A 23,573-nucleotide genomic window follows, 5' to 3' on the forward strand; every position below is an offset into this window, starting at 1 on the left:
ACCATAGAGTTGAGGGCCCATTTCTGGGTTCTCTATTCTGTTCCATGGATCTATGTGTCTGTTTTTGTGCCAGTACCACACTGTCTTGATGATCACAGCTTTGTAGTACAACTTGAAATCCGGCATTATGATGCCCCCGGCTCTGGTTTTCTTTTTCAATATTCCCCTGGCTATTTGGGGTCTTTTCTGATTCCACACAAATCTTAAGATTATTTGTTCCCACTGTCTGAAAAAAAGTCCATGGTATTTTGATAGGGATTGCATTGAATGTGTAAATTGCCCTGGGTAACGTTGACATTTTCGCAATATTCATTCTTCCAATCCAGAAGCATGGAATATTTTTCCATCTCTTTGTGTCTTCCTCAATTTCTTTCAGAAGTGTTCTGTAGTTTTTCGGGTATAGATCCTTTACCTCTTTGGTTAGGTTTATTCTTAGTTATCTGATGCTTCGTGGTGCAATTGTAAATGGGATTAACTCCTTAATTTCTCTTTCTTCAGTTTCATTGTTAGTGTATAGAAATGCCACTGATGTCTGGGCATTGATTTTGTATCCTGCCACGCTGCCAAATTGCTGTATGAGTTCTAGCAATCCTGGGATGGAGTCTTTTGGGTTTTCTATGTACAGTATCATGTCATCGGCGAAGAGGGAGAGTTTGACTTCTTCTTTGCCATTTGAATGCCTTTTATTTCTTTTTTGTTGTCTGATTGCTGAGGCTAGGACTTCTAGTACTATGTTGAATAGCAGTCATGAGAGTGGACATCCCTGTCATGTTCCTGATCTTAGGGGAAAGGCTCCCAGTGTTTCCTCATTGAGAATGATATTTGCTGTGGGGTTTTCATAGATGGCTTTTAAGATGCTGAGGAATATTTCCTCTATCCCTACACTCTGAAGAGTTTTGATCAGGAATGGATGCTGTATTTTGTCAAATGCTTTCTCTGCATCTATTGAGAGGATCATATAGTTCTTGTTTTTTCTCTTGTTGATGTGATCTATCACATTGGTTGTTTTACACGTGTTGAACCAACCTTGCATCCTGGGGATAAATACCACTTGGTCACGGTGAATAATCTTCTTAATGTACTGTTGGATCCTATTAGCTAGGATCTTGTTGAGAATTTTTGATTCTGTGTTCATCAGGGATATTGGTCTACTGTGACAAAAACATACACATAGATCAGTGGAACAGAATAGAGAACCTAGAAATGGCCCCTCAACTCTATGGTCAACTAATATTCAACAAAGCAGGAAAGACTATCCACTGGAAAAAGGACAAATCTCTTCAATAAATAGTGCTGGGAAAATTGGACAGCCACGTGCAAAAGAATGAAACTAGACCATTCTCTTACACCATACACAAAGACAAACTCAAAATGATGAAAGATCTAAATGTGAGACAAGAATCCATCAAAATCCTAAAGGAGAACACAGCAACACCTTTTTTGAACTTGGCCACAGCAACTTCTTACAAGATACATCTATGAAGGCAAGGGAAACAAAAGCAAAAATGAACTATTGGGGCTTAATCAAGATAAAAAGCTTCTACACACACACACACACACACACACACACACACAAAGCTTCTACACAGCAAAAGAAACAGTCAACAAAACTAAGAGACAACCTACAGAATGGGAGAAGATATTTGCAAATAACATATCAGATAAAGGGCCAGTATCCAAGATCTGTAAAGAACTTATTAAACTCAACACCCAAGAAACAAACAATCCAATCATGAAATGGGCAAAAGACATGAACAGAAATCTCACAGACAAAGACATAGACATGGCCAACAAGCACATGAGAAAATCCTCCGCATCACTCGCCATCAGGGAAATACAAATCAAAACCACAATGAGATACCACCTCACACCAGTGAGAATGGTGAACATTAACAAGACAGGAAACAACAAATGTTGGAGAGGATGTGGAGAAAGGGGAACCCTCTTGCACTGTTGGTGGGAATGTGAACTGGTGCAGCCACTCTGGAAAACTGTGTGGAGGTTCCTCAAAGAGTTAAAGCTACTCGGGATCCCTGGGTGGCGCAGCAGTTTAGCGCCTGCCTTTGGCTCAGGGCGCGATCCTGGAGACCCGGGATCGAATCCCATGTCGGGCTCCCGTTGCATGGAGCCTGCTTCTCCCTCTGCCTGTGTCTCTGCCTCTCTCTCTCTCTCTCTCTCTCTGTGTGTGTGTGTGACAATCGTAAATAAATAAAAAAAAATTTTTTTAATAAAATAAAATAAAATAAAATAAAAATAGAGCTACCCTATGACCCAGCAATTGCACTGCTGGGGACTTACCCCAAAGATATGGATGCAGTGAAAAACCAAGACACCTGCACCCCAATGTTTCTAGCAGCAATGTCCACAATAGCCAAACTGTGGAAGGAGCCTCGGTGTCCATCAAAAGATGAATGGATAAAGGAGCTGTGGTCTATGTATACAATGGAATATTACTCAGCCATTAGAAACGACGAATACCCACCATTTGCTTCGACGTGGATGGAACTGGAGGGTATTATGCTGAGTGAAGTAAGTCGATCAGAGGAGGACAAACGTTATATGGTCTCACTTATATGGGGAATATAAAAAATAGTGAAAGGGGTTAAAGGGAAAAGGAGAGAAAATGAGTGGGAAATATCAGTGAGGGTGACAAAACATGAGAGACTCCTAACTCTGGGAAACGAACAAGGGGTAGAGGAAGGGGAGGTGGGTGGGGGGGTGGGGGGATGGGGTGACTGGGTGACGGGCACTGAGGGGGGCACTTGATGGGATGAGCACTGGGTGTTATACTATATGGTGGCAAATCGAACTCCAATAAAAAATATACAAAAAAAAGAAAGTAGCCCAAAGACTTTAAACATATCTTAAACATACACAATGCAAAACAGAGGGCAAGCTGATAGTCAAATTTCTGTAGAGGGAATTTTTTTAATCTTCCAGCAAATGGCATCAGGATTTGGATTTAAAAATACTCCATATTTGCCCTTTCATTCAAATGTTTTCCTTAATGTGATGTACAACTTTGGAAATGCATACCATCAACTGAGATATATATATATTACAGGTTAAAAATTTTCTTCAATTCTATGTTTAGTCTTGGAACTCATTAAAATGTGAATACTGATGAACCATGGGCTGTGTGTAGATCCAGTCCCTGAAAAGGGAGAGAAGGACAGTTCTACAAAAGAGATCAAATGTAAACCGGAATGGTAACTTTACCAGAGTCCATTTAAGCCACAAAACAGACATAAGAAGTTGCCCCTAAAAGTCCTCTTACACTGCAAAGTAGCAGAAAATGTAGTTTGTGCAGTTTTTTTCAAAAATGTCAAATCTTGCAATTTGAGTCTGTGTTCTCTTTAAAAAACCTGAAAACTGTGGACTTAAGGGTATTTTCTTACATTTCTGATTCAGAGTTCTAAAACATATAATACTAGTTGCTAGCGAATTGTATTAACTTAAAAACAGCCATCCTGTAGGAAAGGACAAAATGGGAATAAACTTTGCTTATTCCTCAGTATGAAAGCTCGGTCTTAGACAGAACACTGCTTGCATCTGAGCTGAATTCAAATGAGAAAAACCCAATTTGCCAGAAGGATTAAATACCTCAAGAACTCATTACACTGCTGATTATTAACTTTGACTAAACCACCAGACACGCAGGACACTTAAACTTGCTAAAGGAAATATCAGGGCAAGGAACAAAATTTGGGGCATGTGAGCTCAGCCTTCCTTGGCCTATGGGTGAAATCCTCCTCAGTGGCTGCTTTCACAATGGCTACACCTCACCAAGTTCTGCTGGGGTTAAAGTTTCTAGTCTTATCATCTCTGTACCAAAAAGAAGTCTTTGTTTAAACAACAATTCGAGTGGCAATTTTTTCAAAATGGAGAATATTCAACTTACTCCTTTTGGTCACATATTATGTTCTTTTCTTTTATGAATGACAGTGAATTATTTAGCTATTTATACCTTGGTGACACACTCTCACTCTGTTTCCAATTATTGGTCTTTTTGAACTCACTTATGTTTGCTATTATCTAGAGAAGTACTCTCTGTGAATAGACTTGCACCACCAAACACTATATTCCTTGTAGCACCCACCATAAGGCCATATGAAGGTCTTGAGCACCTTATACCACTCTTTGAAGCTTCTATAACTAAACCAATCCATACTAAACAGAGTCCTACTGTGCTCCATTACAAAAAAAAAAAAACAAAAACAAAAAGTATTACTGGGTGAGAGACCACATGCAAAGTGAGATGAAATAAAAATTTATTTTTAAATTTGCAAGCCTTCTGTATCACTTGCATATGTCAGTAATTACTTAGAACTAAAAAAGTATGATGTCAAAAATAATATTAGTGGTTGCAAGAGTAATAAGTGGCTTCTATCATAAGACTTTGGACATCGGGCAGCCCAGGGTGTGATCCTGGAGACCCGGGATCGAGTCCCGCATCAGGCTCCCTGCATGGAGCCTGCTTCTCCCTCTGCCTGTGTCTCTGCTTCTCTCTCTCATCTCTGTGTATTCTCATGAATAAATAAATAAAATCTTAAAAAAAAAACTTTAAAGACTGGACATCAACATTGCCATATTCCATCAACACTAAAGTCAAACATTTGGGAGACTGTTTTAGAATTTAACACCATATGATCTTTTGACCAAACATAGGATCAGAACCATTCCAGCAAAAGGGATATTCTATTGAAGACTATGGACAGACCACAGGGAAACTGGCTTTCCAGGGCACTGAGAAGATGGATGCCGAGAATGTCCAGGGATCTGTGCACACTTACTCTATGTTTTCCTTAAATGAGCATGGAGTCTTACTGATGCTAAGTTTAGCCAAGAATCACTTGCCTGTCTATTCTCCAGCTTGCCTCTAATGTTCTAGGCTATCTCCAAATATTTCTCTCTGAGGACATACATTATTTGTGTAAATTCTTCTTCAGTGATACTGTGGTGTAGTTAAAAAATATTTCCCAGATCAAAAAAGAGAACAAACAAAACACCCCAACTTTGCATGTTCAGTATCACTTGCAGCTTCCAAGGGATGCTGGGCTGGAGGCTGGAAAGATAACTTCACAAGATTTGCTGAACCTGCCCTTGCTCTGTTTGGCCACCTTGCTTCCAAGATGATTCTGTATTCTTCCCTAAATAAACTAGGCATTTGATCTAATCATAGTGTGTTTAGTGTGTGTCTGTACACATTCATGCACACTCACACCATATGGTTTCTTACAACAGTTGCACTCAAATCTGCAACTGTCATTCAGATCCTTATGTGTGTATCATAAATGAGATTTAACATTTGAACATATGGCTAAATTGAAGGAAGAGAGGGATGGTGGGAGCAATTGGTAGAAATGAATGTATGAGAAAAGCACAAGAATATTATCATGAATTCAAGTTAAAAGGAGGGCACTACTCTGGATAATAATGATCAATGGAACACACACATTACATCTGCCATAGAGCCACAAGAACAAAGACAAGAGAGAGAAGACAACAGCAGTAAAATTTTGGAAGCTGGAAAACAGATGGTTAAGTGGTAACTGAGTTAAGAGGCTCGAGTCAGCTGAATTCTAAGCCAGCAGTGGAAAAGCCAAGAAACAACCCATTTTGCACCTCAGAATCTGCTAAGAGCTCAGGGACTGGTGGCAGCAGCTGTAGAAATGGCAGTTAAGGTAAGGCTAAAAACAGGAGGTTTCATTGAAAATATGTATAAGAAGTTAGGTCCTAAAGTGTCTCCTTTATTCCAGACAGCCAAGAGACAGACTCTACCTCATTTTAGCAGAAGACTGAAGTTTTATTCATTGTAGTGAATAAGAAGGACAGCAAGTCTCCTGACTAGGAGACACTAGGTACAGCAGATGGTAGAAATACTAAAATAAACTTAAGGAGGGAGTCCTGGGTGGCTCAGTTGGTTCAGCATCTGTCTTCAGTTCAAGTCATGATCCCGGGGTCCTGGGATCAAGCCCCACACCGGGGTCCCTACTCTGTAGGGAATCTGCTTCTCCCTCCCCCTCTGCTGCTCCTCCTGCTTGTACTCTCTCTCTCTCTCTCTGTGTCAAAAAAATAAAATAAAAAAATAAAATCTTTTTTTAAAAAAATAAAATAAACTTAAGGAGAATAAGGGAAGTTTTATGTACTAAATGTTGACTCGGCCAGCTTTCTTTTCCCAGTCAGCTTTTCCAATGCTGACCAAAGACAGTAAGGGTCCTCTCTTGGGAATCTGACTGGTTCAGAGGAAAAACATATTAACACTGGGCATTTCCTAATGAAATAGGTGAGGCGGACCACCTTATAGTGCTTCCCACAATTGAAAAATCTACTCATGTGTCCAAAGCTTTATAATCACTCAGATGTTCAAGGGTCACCAGATATTAGAAAAAAAATGAAACAAACTGAAAAAACCCAACCAAACAGAAAATAGGAAGAAACAAACTTTTCAGAGAGAAAAAAAACTGTTTTTAAAATTATTTATATCCTCAGAGAGACAGAACATTACATCCACGAAACAAGAACAAGTTGATATGAAAAAAGAACATTCAGGATACACAAAGAGTAGAAGAACTATTGGAAATAAAATAAAAATTCAATAAAAGATTAGGAAGATAAAGTTGAGAAAAACTCTCAAAAAACAGAGTAAAAGTATACAATTAAAAATAGAATAAAAAGGATAAGTAAAGGAACAGTTCAGAAGATCCAGATTTGAATAAGTGAGTTCATTTTATAGAAGGGAATTGGAAATACTTTAAATCATTTGCTGAGATAATCTTATGAATTCTTAAGTTTTATAAATTGTTTACTTTTTTCTTCCATTATCTTAATTTAAATTCAATTTCTTATTAGGTTTTAGCTATTTTTCTTATTTATAGCTTATTTATAGTTTTCTAAAAGTAGCGGGGGAATGTGTACAGTTTAAGAGGCAAATAGGTATGTAAGACTTACGAAGAAGAGTAATACTTGTCCCTTTCTCCCATTCCTGTGTTCCACAGCACAAGGCAGGGGAAAACAGAAGGGAAGACATCACCAGTAAAATAATTCCAGAACACTTCCCAAAATTGAAAGATTTGAATTTCCAGTTTGAAAGAGCTCATCATAATGGAGAAAAATAGATCCACATTAAGGCATGGTTTTAAATCACTTGGGACAAGGAAAAAAAGTCTTTCCAGAGAGAGAGAGGGATGAAAAAAACCCCAGCTTTTATATAAAGGATCATGAATCATTATGGCATTTTATTTTTCCACAGCAATGCTGGAAGCTAGAAAACAATGGAAAAATGCCATCAAAACTTGAAGGAAAAAATCATTTCCAACCTAGAATTCTACATTCAGTGAAACTATGAATTAAGTATGAGAGCAAAATAAAACACCTATATTCTCAAAAATTTCACCTCCTATGCCCTCTATCCTGGGAAAACTACTGGGGGAGGTGCTCACTAAAAAAGACAGTAAACCACAAAAAAAGGAAAATAGAAGAAAAGGCAAGAGGAGAACCAAGTGAAGAAGAAGGCACAAAAGAGTACCTAATATGGTAGTGAAGGCAGTCTAGGATGACTGTTCAGCAGGCCTAGGGAGCAAGATGTCCATATTTAAGCAGATCAGAAGTCTTGGAAGAGACTTCTCTGAAAAAAGAAGAAACTGATAGAGTACCTAATGTATTCAAGCTTACCAAGAGGAAAAATAAAGAGTATGGGGATGAAGTATTTTCAGGTACATAGAAAACTAAACAAAAAGGAAAAAAAATATTTATTCCAGGGAAAACAAAAAGTTATGCAGTAAAAAAAAAAAGCAGTCATAGTATATACTTCATGACTTAGCTGTGACTAGCATTCATTACACAGTCATAATAATTAAACACAGAATATTGTTTCAGTTGTTCTATACAGCCACACTAGAAGAATAGGGGATGGAAAGTGTACTTGTATGAGATGGTAGAGGGACAACTTTTAGCACTGAAAAATCAGGAGTAGTAGTGTAAGGATTTTATTTAGGAAAAGGGAGACAAGGGTGCTTGGATGGTTCAGTGGTTGAGCAACCGCTTTTGGCTCAGGTCATGATCCTGGAGTCCTGGGATGGAGTCTTGCATCAGGCTCCCTGTTCATCAGGGAGCCTGCTTCTCCCTCTGCCTCTATCTCTGCTCCTCCCTTTGTGTCTCTTATGAATAAATAAATGAATAACCTTTAAAAAAGAAAGAGAGGGATCCCTGGGTGGCGCAGCGGTTTGGCGCCTGCCTTTGGCCCAGGGCCGGATCCTGGAGACCCGGGATCGAATCCCACATCGGGCTCCCGGTGCATGGAGCCTGCTTCTCCCTCTGCCTGTGTCTCTGCCTCTCTCTCTCTCTCTCTCTCTCTCTCTGTGACTATCATGAATAAATAAATAAAATCTTAAAAAATAAATAAATAAATAAATAAATAAATAAATAAATAAATAAATAAAATAAAAAAGAAAGAGAGAAAAAGGGAGACAAAATGGCTGGCTCAGTTGGTGTAGCATGAGACTCTTGATCTTGGGGTTGTGAGTTTGAGCCCCATGTTGGGCATAGCATTTACTTTTTAAAAGAGAAAAATCAAAGGGGGAAATATATAACAAAAGAAAGAAGGAAAGAAGTTGAAGGGGGCTGTCTCTGAGGACTGGGAAATGCTGGAGGAGGAACAAGTAGAAGGGAAGAGGCCAGGGACAGCTGTCCTCCACAAATCTTATAGACTTATTTGTCTCTTAAATTATGTATATTACCACACAACTTTTAGAAAATTAAACCATAAATAAGAAAAAAGAAACAACTAAAACTTCTTTTTAAGAAATCACTTGTAAAGCTTAAGAATACACAAGAATGGGATGCCTGGGTGGCTCAGTGGTTGAGCATCTGCCTTCACGTCACGTCAGGGCATGATCCTGGGGTCCTGGGATAGAGTCCTGCATCAGACTCCCTGTTTAGCAGGGAGCCTGCTTCTCCCTCTGCTTGTGTCTCTGCCTCTCCCTCTGTGTGTGTCATGAATAAATTTTAAAAAATAAAATATTTTAAAAATTTAGTAAAAACAACTTATTCTTAATTTCAAAATTTGTGTAATGTTAACAAAAATGATATATAGTAAACTGGCTTTCTAGAATATAAACTATGAAAAAATAACTATGAAAATATCTTTGTCTCTCTCTCAACAAATGACAACAAGCTGATTTCAAGGACAAAAGAGCATTACTAAAACATTGAATCTGGGATCCCTGGGTGGCGCAGCGGTTTGGCACCTGCCTTTGGCCCAGGGCGCGATCCTGCAGACCCGGGATCAAATCCCACGTCGGGCTCCTGGTGCATGGAGCCTGCTTCTCACTCTGCCTGTGTCTCTGCCTCTCTCTCTGCGTGTGACTATCATAAATAAATTAAAAATTAAAAAAAAAACATTGAATCTAATCCTCCTAGAACACTCTACAATTAAGGTTAATGATCATATACATTACCAAGGAACTTCATAATCCTGATGTCTTCTAAATAAAAATGAAAATAATTTAAATTTAGTGATAAGCACGATTTGCTGAATTTTAAAACTTTGAAAATTCATGCTACTATGGGGGTGAATATACTATTCAATTAACCAAATTAATTACTTCCTAACCATCATTAATTAATTACAATCTACAGTCTCTATTAACAGATGATGGTGATTAGTTAATCTCTTTTTAACAGCACAAGTCTGGTAATTTGGCAATAACTAGTCACAAACTCAAGGAATTATTTTGAGAATCAAGCATATTTTATGTGGGACCTCTAATTTCAATTATATATATGTTCTGGGAAAACTATGTTCATCTGTGTTAAAGTCTGAAATTAATTGTATGTAAACTATTATTTACCAGATTTGTTTGTGGAAGTCAGTAAAGTAAAACGGATGATTCCCAGGAGACAAAAATACAATGCATCTGCCAAAAAAAATCTTGTGTCCTTGATAGCTAATTCAATCTCAATTTCTACAAATTGTGTATAACAAAGAGGTTACACTGTTAAAATGTGTGCCCTTGGGAATGTTCTGGAAGATAGAATCAAGTAAACTTGTATTACCATTGTCATTATCACATGTGAAGCTTTTATAAAACTGTGTACATGGCCTTTAAAACTCTTACTAAAAGAGCTGAGGTTTTCAATTCTCTAGAGTTCTGAGATAGGAAAATTTACAGCAACAGCATACATTTTAAATCTAGAGGTCCAAAAAAAAATTTTTAAGGAAATTTCAATAGTACAGTCAGTTCATCAACAAGCAATTTTGAGTTATCCAGAGGGACTCTATCATATTACCACGTGCTTAGGAATACAACCAAAGACAAGGTCATAGCTCATGTCCATCAGAATAACTGCAAGTACATTCAGCCTCAATAGTAATCAAACAAATCCAAATTAGATTCAAATACAATTTCTACCATCCAAATTAATAAAAGATATAAAAGGGCAGCCCTGGTGGCTCAGTGGTTTAGCGCCGCCTTGAGCCCAGGGCGTGATCCTGGAGACCTGGAATCAAGTCGCACGTCGGGTTCCCTGTATGGAGCCTGCTTCTCTCTCTGCCTGTGTCTCTTCCTTTCTCTCTCTCTCTCTCTCTCTCTCTCTCTCTCCCTGTGTCTGTCATGAATAAATAAATAAAATCTTTAAAAATAAATAAATAAATAAATAAATAAATAAATAAATAAATTATATAAAAAATATGTTACAGTGACAATGTGGCAAGGAAATTGGAACTTATAAGACTGTTAATTGGTACAAAATTCCCAGAAAAAAAATTTATTAAAAGATTAGAAATATTTATATCCTTTGAACTCAATTATACTTCTAAGAATCCTTAAAAAAAGATAAATCTTTGGTATGTATAAGTCCATTTGTATAGAGTAATTCATAGTACTAAAAATTTTTATTATATAATGTCTAATAATAGGAGATTGGTTAAATAAACTATAGGTTAATCATATTAAATAGCTGAAAATCATGTTTTAGAAAAATATTGAATGTTATGGGTTTTTAAAATTTTTTTTATTGGAGTTCAATTTGCCAACATATAGCATAACACCCAGTGCTCATCCCGTCAAGTTTTTTTTAATAATAAATTTCTTTTTTATTGGTGTTCAATTTGCCAACATACAGAATAACACCCAGTGCTCATCCCGTCAAGTGCCCCCCTCAGTGCCCGTCACCCATTCACCCCCACCCCCCACCCTCCTCCCCTTCCACCACCCCTAGTTCGTTTCCCAGAGTTAGGAGTCTTTATGTTCTGTCTCCCTTTCTGATATTTCCTACCCATTTCTTCTCCCTTCCCTTCTATTCCCTTTCACTATTATTTATATTCCCCAAATAAATGAGAACATATAATGTTTGTCCTTCTCCGATTGACTTATTTCACTCAGCATAATACCCTCCAGTTCCATCCATGTTGAAGCAAATGGTGGGTATTTGTCATTTCTAATGGCTGAGTGATATTCCATTGTATACATAAACCACATTTTCTTTATCCATTCATCTTTCGATGGACACCGAGGCTCCTTCCACAGTTTGCCGTCAAGTTTTTACATATGATAAATTGTAGGCAAATCTGGACAAAAATCAATATGTAAAAAAATGAAAATATATACTCACAGCTAAAGAAAACTAAAGAGAGGGGGGAAATACATATCAGGTTGTACTTATGTGGTAAACAAAGGCAGAAGAGAAATTATTAAATTTCCTTACTCTCTACAACCCACTGACAAGTCCTCAAAACAAGCAGAGTGACCTTTTCCTAGGGACTCAACTGCCTCAACATTAATACTTTGTTGAGGGCAAAAGTCAATCTTAGCCCAACCCCCAGAATCTGGTAAGTGTACTTTAACATATAAAAACTCCTTTGGATGGGGTACCTGGTGGCTCAGTGGTTGAGCGCCTGTCTTTGGCTCAGGGCTTGATACTGGAGTCCCAGGATCGAGTCCTGTATTGGGCTCCTTGCATGGAATCTGTTTCTTCTGTCTCTGCCTCTCTCTGTGTCTCTCATGAATAAATAAATAAGATCTTAAAAAAATCCTTTGGAAACTTCCTTTACCTCTACCCTCCCCCAAGATACAAGTTGGCAATCATCCCCCAAGCATATGACCCATTGATAGACATCTGAATGGTCTCACGACTCAGGTTTTATTAGACGGTAATAATGATCTTTTCCCAACAATAGCTAGCCTCCTCAAGGTCCTGGAACCTTGCTTCCAAAATTCCTTAGGGACTTATGCTCTCCCTAACCCCCTCTCAACTTGAAAATATATAATGGGCCACTCCTTAGGGCTCTGGTGCAGCTCTTTCTGCCCAGGGGTCCTGTCCCTGTCCTTTATTAAAACCACCTTTTTTGCACCAAAGATATCTCAAGAGTTCTTTCTTGGCCATTGGCTTCAAACCCTAAGATATTTTCTACATCACTTAGTGGTTGGATTTTTATTTTCTTCTTTTGTGCTTTTCCTATGTTGAATGTAGGAAAAAGGTTTACTGCGGATTACAATCTGCTAAATTTTTTACATTACTTCAATGAAACCAAATTCAAACTAAATGAAAGTAGCATAACAAAATAAATGCCAAGCAAAGGGGTAATGAAGTATTTGTATATGCTGTCTTCTTTATGTAAATTTGATAAGTAATCCAGCATCATTCAGGCACTTTCAAATCAGAATTTCTTTATAGGGGCAATGGGTCTGAACAAAGCAGCCCAGCTACTGCTGACCACCCACATCACCACGGAGAGGGTGCTCAGTGTTAAAGCTGCAACTTGCAACCCTAGGATAGATATTGTCACTGTGGGATTCTGACTGATTTTCAGTGCTTCTTGACATTATCGTAGATTTCACTCATGTAAATCTGCCCTAATGAATGCAGCACTCAACTCTAGATACTTCTCTAATGCAGCATCATTCCTCTCTTTCCTATCATACAAAAACCTCTCAAATATTAAGAGAGAGATCAGTTGGGATATCTGACCTATACATGTGGATGGAATTTGTAAATTTTATCTGGGGAGTTTATTTTTCATTTGATGTATATAAATGTAATATAACCACAGGATTAAAAAAATCAAACATGACAGGAGAGTATAATATGAAAAGCAAGTCATCCTCCCTCCTCAGCCCACTTCCTAGAGATAACCACTTTAACATTTTGCAGCTAGTTTTCATGCATTATATACAAATAGTGAATGAGATCATATTACATACATCATCTTACACCATGTCCCTCTCACTTAGTAATAGCTCTTGGGTGCTCTGTCTTATTAGTGCATTTAGATCTACATTTATTCCTTTGAACAGCTACATGGATCTATTATTATTATTCACTCATAGAATTCCCCTGAGTAACTTTAAATAAGCACATTGAAACAGTAGTAGTTCAACACTGGACCCTTAAACTGAAACCTGGTTAAGGAAGTCAAATGAATAAGAAATGAGCTGGGCTATGAGGTTGCCTCACTAGAAGGTCATCTGTTTCCAGGGTTGGTGAGAAATCATATATTTTGTGGAATCTCAAAGAGTTAAGAGGTCACTTTCTCCTGTTTTCTTCACTCAGTTCCCTGGATTTTTAAAAAATTATGTAAGCTTCATATTGAAGAATAATATATAAACAAGAAAAATTTAGCTCCCTCCCAGTTTTGAATATACATGCAAAATTCCAAAAGGAAATCTTATCCAAATTAATATAAAAATAGAACAACACAACAAAAATAGATCATGTTTACACTAGGAATTAAAGGATGGCTTACAACAGACTAGAGGAGAGAAGTCATACTATCTTGATTTATGTAGAGAAATAATTTGATATAGTTCAATATTTGTGATAAAAAAAACTCAGCAACCCAGAAGTGATTTTTCTTACTTTTAAAACTTACCACCAACATTATATTTATTATAGAAAATTTAAAAGCATTTCTCTTATGATCTGAAATAAGATAAAGATGACCACTGAAATTGCCATTAATTAATATGGTACTGGAAGTGTTAGCCAGAGGCATAAGAAAAGAAAAAGAGATGACAGGGAAAAAAAAAAGAGATGAGAGGTTAAGTATTAGAAGGAAATATATGAGATTGTCATTATTTTCAGATAAGTTCATCTCCCTAGAAAGGCCAATAGAATACAAGCTATTACATTTAATAAAGAAGTTGAGCAAACTTGCCAGATACAAAAAAAAGCTTACAAAATACAATGTATTCCTCTACATCAGAAGTAAATAATAACATTGATAAAATAAAAAAGAATTTATTTAGGAATCATTTAATCCAAGAATATATATGACTTGTTTGGCAAAAATCTAAAAATTTTACTAATGACTGTAAAAGATGGTCTGTGTAAAAGGGGAGAAATTCCATTTTCTTTGATAGTAAGACATTACTCTGAAGATCTCAGTTCAATCTAAATTAATTAATAAATTCAACACAATTCCAATCAAAATCCAAGGTGGATTTTTTTTAAAGAAACACAACATATTTACTCTAACATTTACATAGAAAATAAAAATCATAAGGAACTAAGCCAGCCTCAAAAAAGAGAAGTTTAGGGATACATCCTACTCAATGGTAAGATCTTAATATCTATAGGATCTACAGTACTTTCCTCTTATATTTCTCATATAATTTGTGGCCTCTCTTTTTTGCTTGATCAACCTAGCTAGAGGTTTTTCAATTTTGCTGGTCTTTTCAAAAACCAGGTAATTGGGGGTTAATTTTTTCTATTGTTTGTACATCCTCAATTGCATTGATTTCTATTCTTTTTTTATTCCTTTCCTTCTACTTACTATGGGTTTATTATGCTCATTTTCTAGCTTCTTAGGCAGAATTTTCAATAATTAACTTTGGATTATTCATCTTATCTAATATAAATATAAATATTTAAAGCTATTCCACAAATTTTGATATGCTATATTTTCACTTTCACTCAGCTAAAGATTTCCTAATTTCTTTTTTCACCTCTAGATTACTTAGGTGGGTGTCAGTTTAAAGTATATAGAAACATGTTTTATAGCCCAGAATATGATCTATCTTGGTGAATGTTCCATATGACCTTGGAAAGAATGTGTATTACATTGTTGAGTGGAACGTTCTATAAATGTCAATTAGATTAAGCTGCTTGATTGTGTTATTCAGGTTTTCTATATCCTCATTGATTTTCTGTATTCTTATTCAACTGATACTGAAAAAAGTGTTGAAATCATGGATCAAGAAAAAAAGGGAAAACACAAATTCCATTAAAGAAATTGAATTCCTAATTAAAAATCTTCCACCAAAAAAAAAAGAAAAAATAAATAAATAAAAATAAAAATCTTCCAGCAGTGCCTGGCTGGCTCAGTCGGTTAAGTGACTTTCAGTTCAGGTCATGATCCTGGGGGTCCTGGGATCCAGTCCCACATCAGGCTCCCTACTCAGTGGGGAGTCTGCTTCTCCCTCTCCCTCTGCCCCTACCCCTGCTCATGTGCATGCCATCTCTCTCTCAAATAAATAAAAAAAATCTTACCAAAAAAAAAAAAAAACCTCCCCATAAGGAAAACTCCAGACTCAGAGTACACTTCACTAGTGAATTGTATCAAACACTTAAAAGAAGAAATACTACCAATCTGAAACAAAAACTCTTTCAGAATAATGGAGGAAGGAATACTTCCCAATTCATTTTGTGTGGCCAGCAGAACCCTGATGCCAAATCAGAAAAAAAAAAATTACAAGAAAAGAAAACCAGTTTTCCTTCATGAACATAGCTATCTACATATGTTGTCAACAAAATATTAGCAGATCAGGGGTGCCTGGGTGACTCAGTTAGTTAAGCATCTGACTGGGTTTTGGTTCAGGTCCTGATCTGAAGGTCCTTGGATCCAGCCCCGCATTAAGCCCCTGTTGGGCTCTGCACTCAGTGGGAAGTCAGCTTCTTCTTTCTCCCTCACTCTCTGCCCCTCCCCTACCACATGTGCTCTCTCTCTCAAATAATTAAATCTTTTAAAAAGAACAAAGTAATTTGTCTTACTGACTAAAAAACCCAAGCCATATGAACATCTTATTACATGAAGAAAAAAGAAAAAGTAGTTCTGTTCTCACAAGTTCTATTCAACATTATATTTGAAGTCTTATTCAGGGTAATAAGCAAGAAATTATATATAGATATATAGATATATATACATAAAATATAATAGAGACTAAAATAATACAAATAAATAAAACTGTGTGTTGATGACATGACATTTATTCATAATAATTGAAAACTGATAAGAACTCGGGACGCCTGGGTGGCTCAGCAGTTGAGTGTCTGCCTTTGGCTCAGGGCGTGATCCTGGTCTAGGATCAAGTCCCGCATCAGGCTCCCTGTGAGGGGCCTGCTTCTCCCTGTCTGTGTCTCTGCCTCTCTGTGTGTGTGTCTCTCATGAATAAATAAATAAAATCTTAAAAAAAAAAGAAAACTGATAAGAACTCAATTATCCATCCACAAGTAAACAGATAAGCAAATTGTATTATATCCATATACTCAGCAGTCAGTAGGAAAAAATTACTGGTACATGCAACATGGATGAATTTCAAAAACATTATGCAACGTGAACGAAGCTTATGAACTCACAAGGCTACATATCACATAATTTCATTTACATGAAACTTCAAGAAAGGAAACTCAATCTCCAGTGATAGAAAGCAAATGTGTGCCTTGTGTGTGTGGCAAGGGTGAGGACTGATTTAAAAGGGAGGTTTGAGGAGTAATAGAATGCTTTATATCTAGACTGTAATGTTTGTTGATGGGTATATACATTTATCAAAACTCTTCAAACTATATACTTAAAGTGGTTTCATTTTAATATATGTAAATTACACCTCATTAATGGTGTTTTTTAAAACATCATTGTAATTCACATTAAACAAAGGAGAAAAAAATCAGATGATCATCTCAATAGATGTAGAAAAATCACTTGATAAAAATTCACTACCTACTCATGATAAAAACTCAATAACCCTGAATGAGAGGTAAACTGCCTTAAAAGGTATCCACTCGGGACACCTGGGTGGCTCAGTGATTCAGCATCAGCCTTCAGCTCAGGGCACAATCCCTGGGTCCCAGGATCGAGTGCCACATCAGGTTCCCCTTGAAGAGCCTGCTTCTCCCTCTGCCTATGTCTCTGCCTCTCTGTGTCTCTCATGAATAAGTAAATAAAGTCTTTTTAAAAAAGGTATCCACTCTACAGGGAAACTAGAGTAAACATTATACTTATTGGTGAAATGTTAAAAGATTTCTCTTTGAGAATGAGAGTAAGACAAGGATCCCCTTCTAACTATTCTTCTATTCAACACCATACTGCATGACCTAGCCCATACAATTAGTTAAATATAGATAGATGATAGATAAGATAGATTAGAAATAAAATTTATTCACAAATATATAATATATACACAAATACATAGAAAAGTCCAAAGAATCAAGCTAATCTTAGAATTAACAAGTAAGTTTAGCAAAGTTCCTGCATACAAAGAAAAAAAGTCACTGATTTTTGTATACCAGCAACAATCCATTACAAAGTGAAATTTTAAAAGATATCATTTATAATAGCATCACAAAAGATCAGATACCTAGGAATGAATCTGATGTATGGTATATTCAGAGTTCTACACAGACAACTATGAAACTATAATAAGGAAGACCTAAACCAATGGAGAGATACCAATCTTCACATACCAGAAGACCCAATAAAGTATAAATGTCAATTCTCTCCAAACCGATTAACTACGATTCTAATTAAAATCCTAAGTTTTTGGTCAAAACTGACAGTGGGTTCTGAAAATTTATAATACAAATGCAAAGTGCCTAAAATACCCCAAGCAATATCAAAGAACAATAACTCCAGTGGATACGAAAACTTATATAGCTATAGTAATAAAGATAATGTGGCATTGGCACAGAAATACTCAAATAGACCAATAAAATGGAATAGGTATCTAGATACATACATATAAGTATTTGATTCACAACAAAAGTGGTGCTGCAGAGCAGTGGGGAAAATCTCTTCAACAATGTCGGGTAAATTGTATAGCTCTATATTAAAAACTGAAATGTGATACCTAATGCACGCAATTTACAAAATTCAATTCCAGTAGAATTGGAGATTTAAACGTGAAGGGCAAAACAATAAAACTTTTGGATTAGGGAAAGATTTTAACAGGATACACAAAAAAATAGCACCGTTTTACAAGAATAGACTGGTAGATTGGATTAACTATTTCTGACCATTGAAACCACTGAGAAAACAAAAGGGACATTAGAGTAAATGATATCTGTAGTAAAATAACAAAAGGCTTACATCCAGGATATATAAAGAATTTCTGGGACGCCTGGGTGGCTCAGTGGTTGAGTGTCTACCTTTTGCTCAGGGCGTGATCCTGGAGTTCTGGGATTGAGTCCTATATTGGGCTCCCTGTAGGGAGCCTGTTTCTCCCTCTGCCTGTGTCTCTGCCTCTCTCTCTCTCTGTGTGTCTCTTATGAATAAACAAACAAACAAACAAACAAACAAATTAGTCTTTAAAAAAAGAATTCCTTGCAAGTCAACAAGTAACTCAACCCAATATAAAAATGAGCAAGAGATTTGAACAGGTACATCACCAAAGTGGATATCTAAGCGGCCAGTAAACATATAAAAAGGTGCTGAACTTCATTAGTCATCAAATTAAATACACCTTAAGATACCATTACATACCTAGCAGAGTGGTTACAATTAAGAATACCTTATGATACTGTGTTGGTGAGGATGTAGAGTAACAGGAATTCATCCCCATTCATGGTTGATGGAAGTACAAAGTCTAAGAATCACCAGGTAACACTGGCATTACCCACTATAGCTGACTTACCCATACCATATGATCTAACATTTCTACTCCTAGGTGTACTCCAACAGAATGAGTTTGTCTGCGCCATCAGGCTGTAAATGAAAGAACATTCATAGCAGGAATATTTGCAAAAAGAACACAACTGGATACACCCAATTGTTTACAAATGTGGACTAAGATGCAGCAATGAAAACAAACCACCTCTACATACAACATGCTCAAGTTTTTGAACCAAGTAAGTAAAAAAACGAAAGATTATGTGCTCTATAGCTCCATTTATAAAAACTTCATAAACAAGCAAGGCTAAGCTAAAATTTTAGAACTCAGAAAAAAAAATTTTAGAACTCAGGAGAGGAGTTAACCTTTGGGAGGAGGAGAGATAGTGACTGGGACAGACACATAGGATAGGGTTTCTGAAGTCCCAGCAATATTCCATTTCTTGGCCTGACTGATGATTACATAAATCTATTCAGTGAGTTGTTTTTTTGTTTTGTGTTTTTTTCCCATGTGCATGCTGTATTTCAGAATTTTAAGTTAAAAAAAATAGAAAAAGAGAGGTGCTTGGGTGGCTCACTCGGTTAATCATCTGCCATTGATTCAGGTCATGGTCCCAGGGTCCTGGGATTGAGCTCCACATCAGACTCCATGCTCAGAGAGAAGTCTGCTTCTCCCTCTTCAGCTGCCTCTCCCCGCTACTCGTGCTCTCTCTCTCTCAAATAAATTTAAAAAGTAGAAAAAGATATGAATCTTACAGAAAACTCCTAAAGCTCAAATGCATATGAAAAAATGTTCATAACCATTAGAAACCAGAGAAATAAGTTAAAAACAGTATCACTTTACATCTTTTAGACTGGCAAAACCAAATTCATTATATTAATTATTGGAAAGAATGTGCATACGAAGTCCCATTCAGAGGCGCCTGGATGGCTCAGTGGTTGAGCATCCACCGTTGGGCTCAGGGGCAATCCTGGGGTCCTGGGATCAAGTTCTGCATCAGGCTCCCCACAGGGAGCCGGCTTCTCCCTCTGCCTGTGTCTCTGCCTCTCTCTGTGTGTGTCTCTCCTAAATGAATAAATAAAATCTAAAAAAAAGAGAAGTCCCATTCAATGATGTTGGAAGCCTAGACTTATCAGGTCATTTTGAGGGGTATGGTGTGTGTGTGAGCGTGCGCTCATGTGTTTACCTCCTATGACCCAACAACTCCACCCTACACTATATATTCCACGGAATGTCCTACACAAATCCAGGAGATAGGTTGTTGAATGTTTACTACAATATTATTTGTGGTGGCAAGGTACTGATTCCCACTTGGGGTCCATCTTTGAAAATGGCAGAGCTGAAATGTGGCCATTGCACTCCATAGAGTACTATGCAGAATTAGAAGCAACAAATTAGGGGCGCCTGTGTGACTCAGTCAGTTAAGCTTGGGACTCTTGATTCCGACTCAGGTCATGATCTCAGGTCGTGAGATCCAGCCAATGGCTCTGTGCTCAGCAGGGAATCTGCTTCTCTCCCTCTGCTCCTCCCCCTGCTCATGCACTTGCTCTCGCTCTCTCTTAAAATAATAAAATCTTAAAAATATCTCTATATATGCATATATATATGTAAAATAAAATAAGTAGCCAGGATCAGACACCAAATTAACTAAATGGTCAAAGTTAACAACGCTGGTAGCGGGACTAATCAACATATTGTGTCTCCTAATGATCACTAGGAAAAGCAAATTGTAACTTGTGTGGTAGGTAATCTTGCCAAATATGTACCCCGAGTTTAAGCATAGTGAACCATCAGTGAAGTATAAATGGAAGGGAATTCGGTGTGCCTGGGTGGTTCAGTCAGTTAAGTGTCATACTCTTGATTTCAGCTCAGGTCATGATCTCAGGGTCCTGGGATCAAAACCCACATCAGGCTCTCAGGGCAGAGTCAGCTTGTCCCTCTCAGGGCAGAGTCAGCTTGTCCCTCTCTTTCTGCTTTCCCCTACCCCCATGCTTGCTCTCTCAAATAGATAGATAGATAGATAGATAGATAGATAGATAGATAGATAGATAGATAGATAAAACTTGGGGACCCTGAGTGGCTCAGATGGCTAAATGTCTGCCTTCAGCTGAGATTATGATCTCTAGGTCCTGGGATGGAGCCCCATGTTGGGCTCCCAGTTCAGTTAGGAGTCTGCTTCTCTTTCTGCCTCTCCTGCTTGTACTCTCTCTTTCTCTCTCAAATGAATAAAAAATCTTAGTAAAATAAAAAATCTTTTTAAAAAAGAAAATTTTTAAAATTGAAGGGCATTCCACAAAATAGCTGGCGTGTACTGGTCGTGTGTCAAAGTCATGAAAGACAGAGGCAGGCTGAGAACTCTTCCATGGTAAAGGAAACTAGAAACATGGCAACTAAAATGGGATCTTAAATCGATATTGGACCTGAAATAGGGCAATAGTGAGAAGAGTGGTTAAGTGTGTATCAGGTGTCTAGACTATAGTATCATATTGATGTTAATTTACTGATTTTTGTAACTGTAGGTACATAAGGTATTAATACTTGGGGAAACAATAGATTATGTGAGGGGTGCCTGAGTGGCTCAGGGTTAAGTGTCTGACTTTGGCTCAGGTCATGATCTCAGGATCCTCAAATAGAGCACTGTGATGGGCTCCACACTCAGCAGGGAGTCTGCTTGTCCCTCTCCCTCTGTCCCTCCCCCGGCTCATACTCTCTTTCTCTCAAATAAAATCTAAAGAAACAGAGTATGTGAGACTTTTATAGTTTTAGGATACAACCCACACACCATAAAATTCACCCTAGGTGTACAATTCAGTGGTCTTTACTATATTCACAAAGTTGTGCAACCATCACTAGACCACTATTTCTATAACATTTATACCACCCCAAAGAAAAACCCTATACCCATTAGTAATGGTTCCCCACTCCCTCTTTTTTTTTTAAGATTTATTTATTCATGAGAGAGAGAGAGAGGAAGAGAGGCAGAGACACAGGCAGAGGGAGAAGCAGGGTCCATGCAGGGAGCCTGATGTGGGATTCGATCCGATCCCGGGACTCCAGGATCACGCCCCAGACTGAAGGCAGGCGCTAAACTGCTGGGCCACCCAGGGATCCTTCCCCACTCCCTCCGCAAGCCTGGCCGGGCAACCATTCATCTGCCAGTCTCTCTAGATTTGCCTATTCTGGACATTTTCAACAACTGGAATCCTACAGCATTGGCCTGTTGTGTCTGGCTTCTTGAACTTCATATAATGTTTTCAAGGTTTATCCAGTGTTAGAGCCTATGGATATTTATTCCTTTTTAGGGCTAATATTCCATTGTATGGATCTTCCCCCCCTTTTAACCCATTCATCATTTGATGGACACTTGGGTTCCACCTTTTGGCTATTTTTAAAAAGTTTATTTAAATTCAATTTGCCAACATATACCAACCACCCAGTGCTCATCCCATCAAGTGCCATCCTCAGTGCCTGTCACCCAGTCACCCCATTTCCCCACCCACCTCCCCTTCCACAACCCTTTCTTCATTTCCCAGAGTAAGGAGTCTTCTCACCCTAATTTTTCCCACTCATTTTCCCTTACAAGCCCTTTCACGATTTCTTATATTCCCCATAGGAGTGAAACCATAGAATTGTCTTTCTTTGACTGACTTCTCCCACTCAGCATATCCCCCAGTTCTAACCATGTTGAAGCAAATAGTAGGTATTCATCCTTTCTGATGGCTGGGTAATATTCCATTGTATATATACACTACATTTCTTTATCCATTTATCTGTCAGAAGACATTGTGGCTCTTTCCACAGTTTGGCTATTGTGAACATTGCTGCTAAACAATGGGGTGCAGGTGTCCCATCATTTCACTACATTTGTATCTTTGGGGTAAATACCCAGTAGTGCAATTGCTGGCTCATAGGGTAGCTTCTTGAGGAACCTCAGCTTTTGGCTATTATAAATATGAACAGTAGGGGTGCCTGGGTGGCCCAGTTGGTTAAGCAACGACTCCTGGGTTTCTGCTCAGGTCCTGATCCCACAGGTTCTGACATGGGAGTGTGGTGTAGGGCTCCACACCCAACAGGGAGTCTGCTTGAAAGATTCCCTCCCTCTACCCCTCCCCTCACGTGCGCATGCTCTCTCTCTCTCTCTCTCTCTCTCAAACCTTTAAAAAAATAGGAATAGTGCCACTATGAACATGTATTTCCTTCAATATGTTTTCAATTCTTCAGGATGTATACATAGGAGCAGAACCACCAACATGTGGCAACTCTATTTCACTTTTTGAGGCACTGCCAAACCTTTTCAAAAGGGCTGCACCATCTTCAACTGCATGTAAAGAACTGTCTTTGTGTCATTTTTTGTAACCTTTTTAAAGTCTGAAATTGTTTCAAAATGGAAAGTTTAAAAAAGACTATGGCCAGTTTGCTGTGATTTTTAGGAAGAGCCAACACAGCAATGTCCATCCCTTTTTTGGGGTCAAGAAGGTGGAGAAAAAGTAAGAAAACAAGCCCCCCCGCCAGTCATTTGTACCCTTAATCTTGCTTTGGGGAGCAATTCAATACTGGCCCATTGGTCTGTGAGAGGGAAATGAAAACCTGACCATGTAAGGAGTTCTTTACAACAGGGCCCATTGTTGATGCTCTTATTTAATGACAAAGAGACCCAAAGAGCATCACAACTATGGGAGTGGAATTGGGAGAAAGAAAACTGTCATTTTGATTATCATGATGTATTAAATATAACAATGCTACCCAGAGACC

This window comes from Canis lupus, chromosome X (assembly GCF_003254725.2).
Source record: "Canis lupus dingo isolate Sandy chromosome X, ASM325472v2, whole genome shotgun sequence".
Classification (NCBI taxonomy): Eukaryota; Metazoa; Chordata; class Mammalia; order Carnivora; family Canidae; genus Canis; species Canis lupus.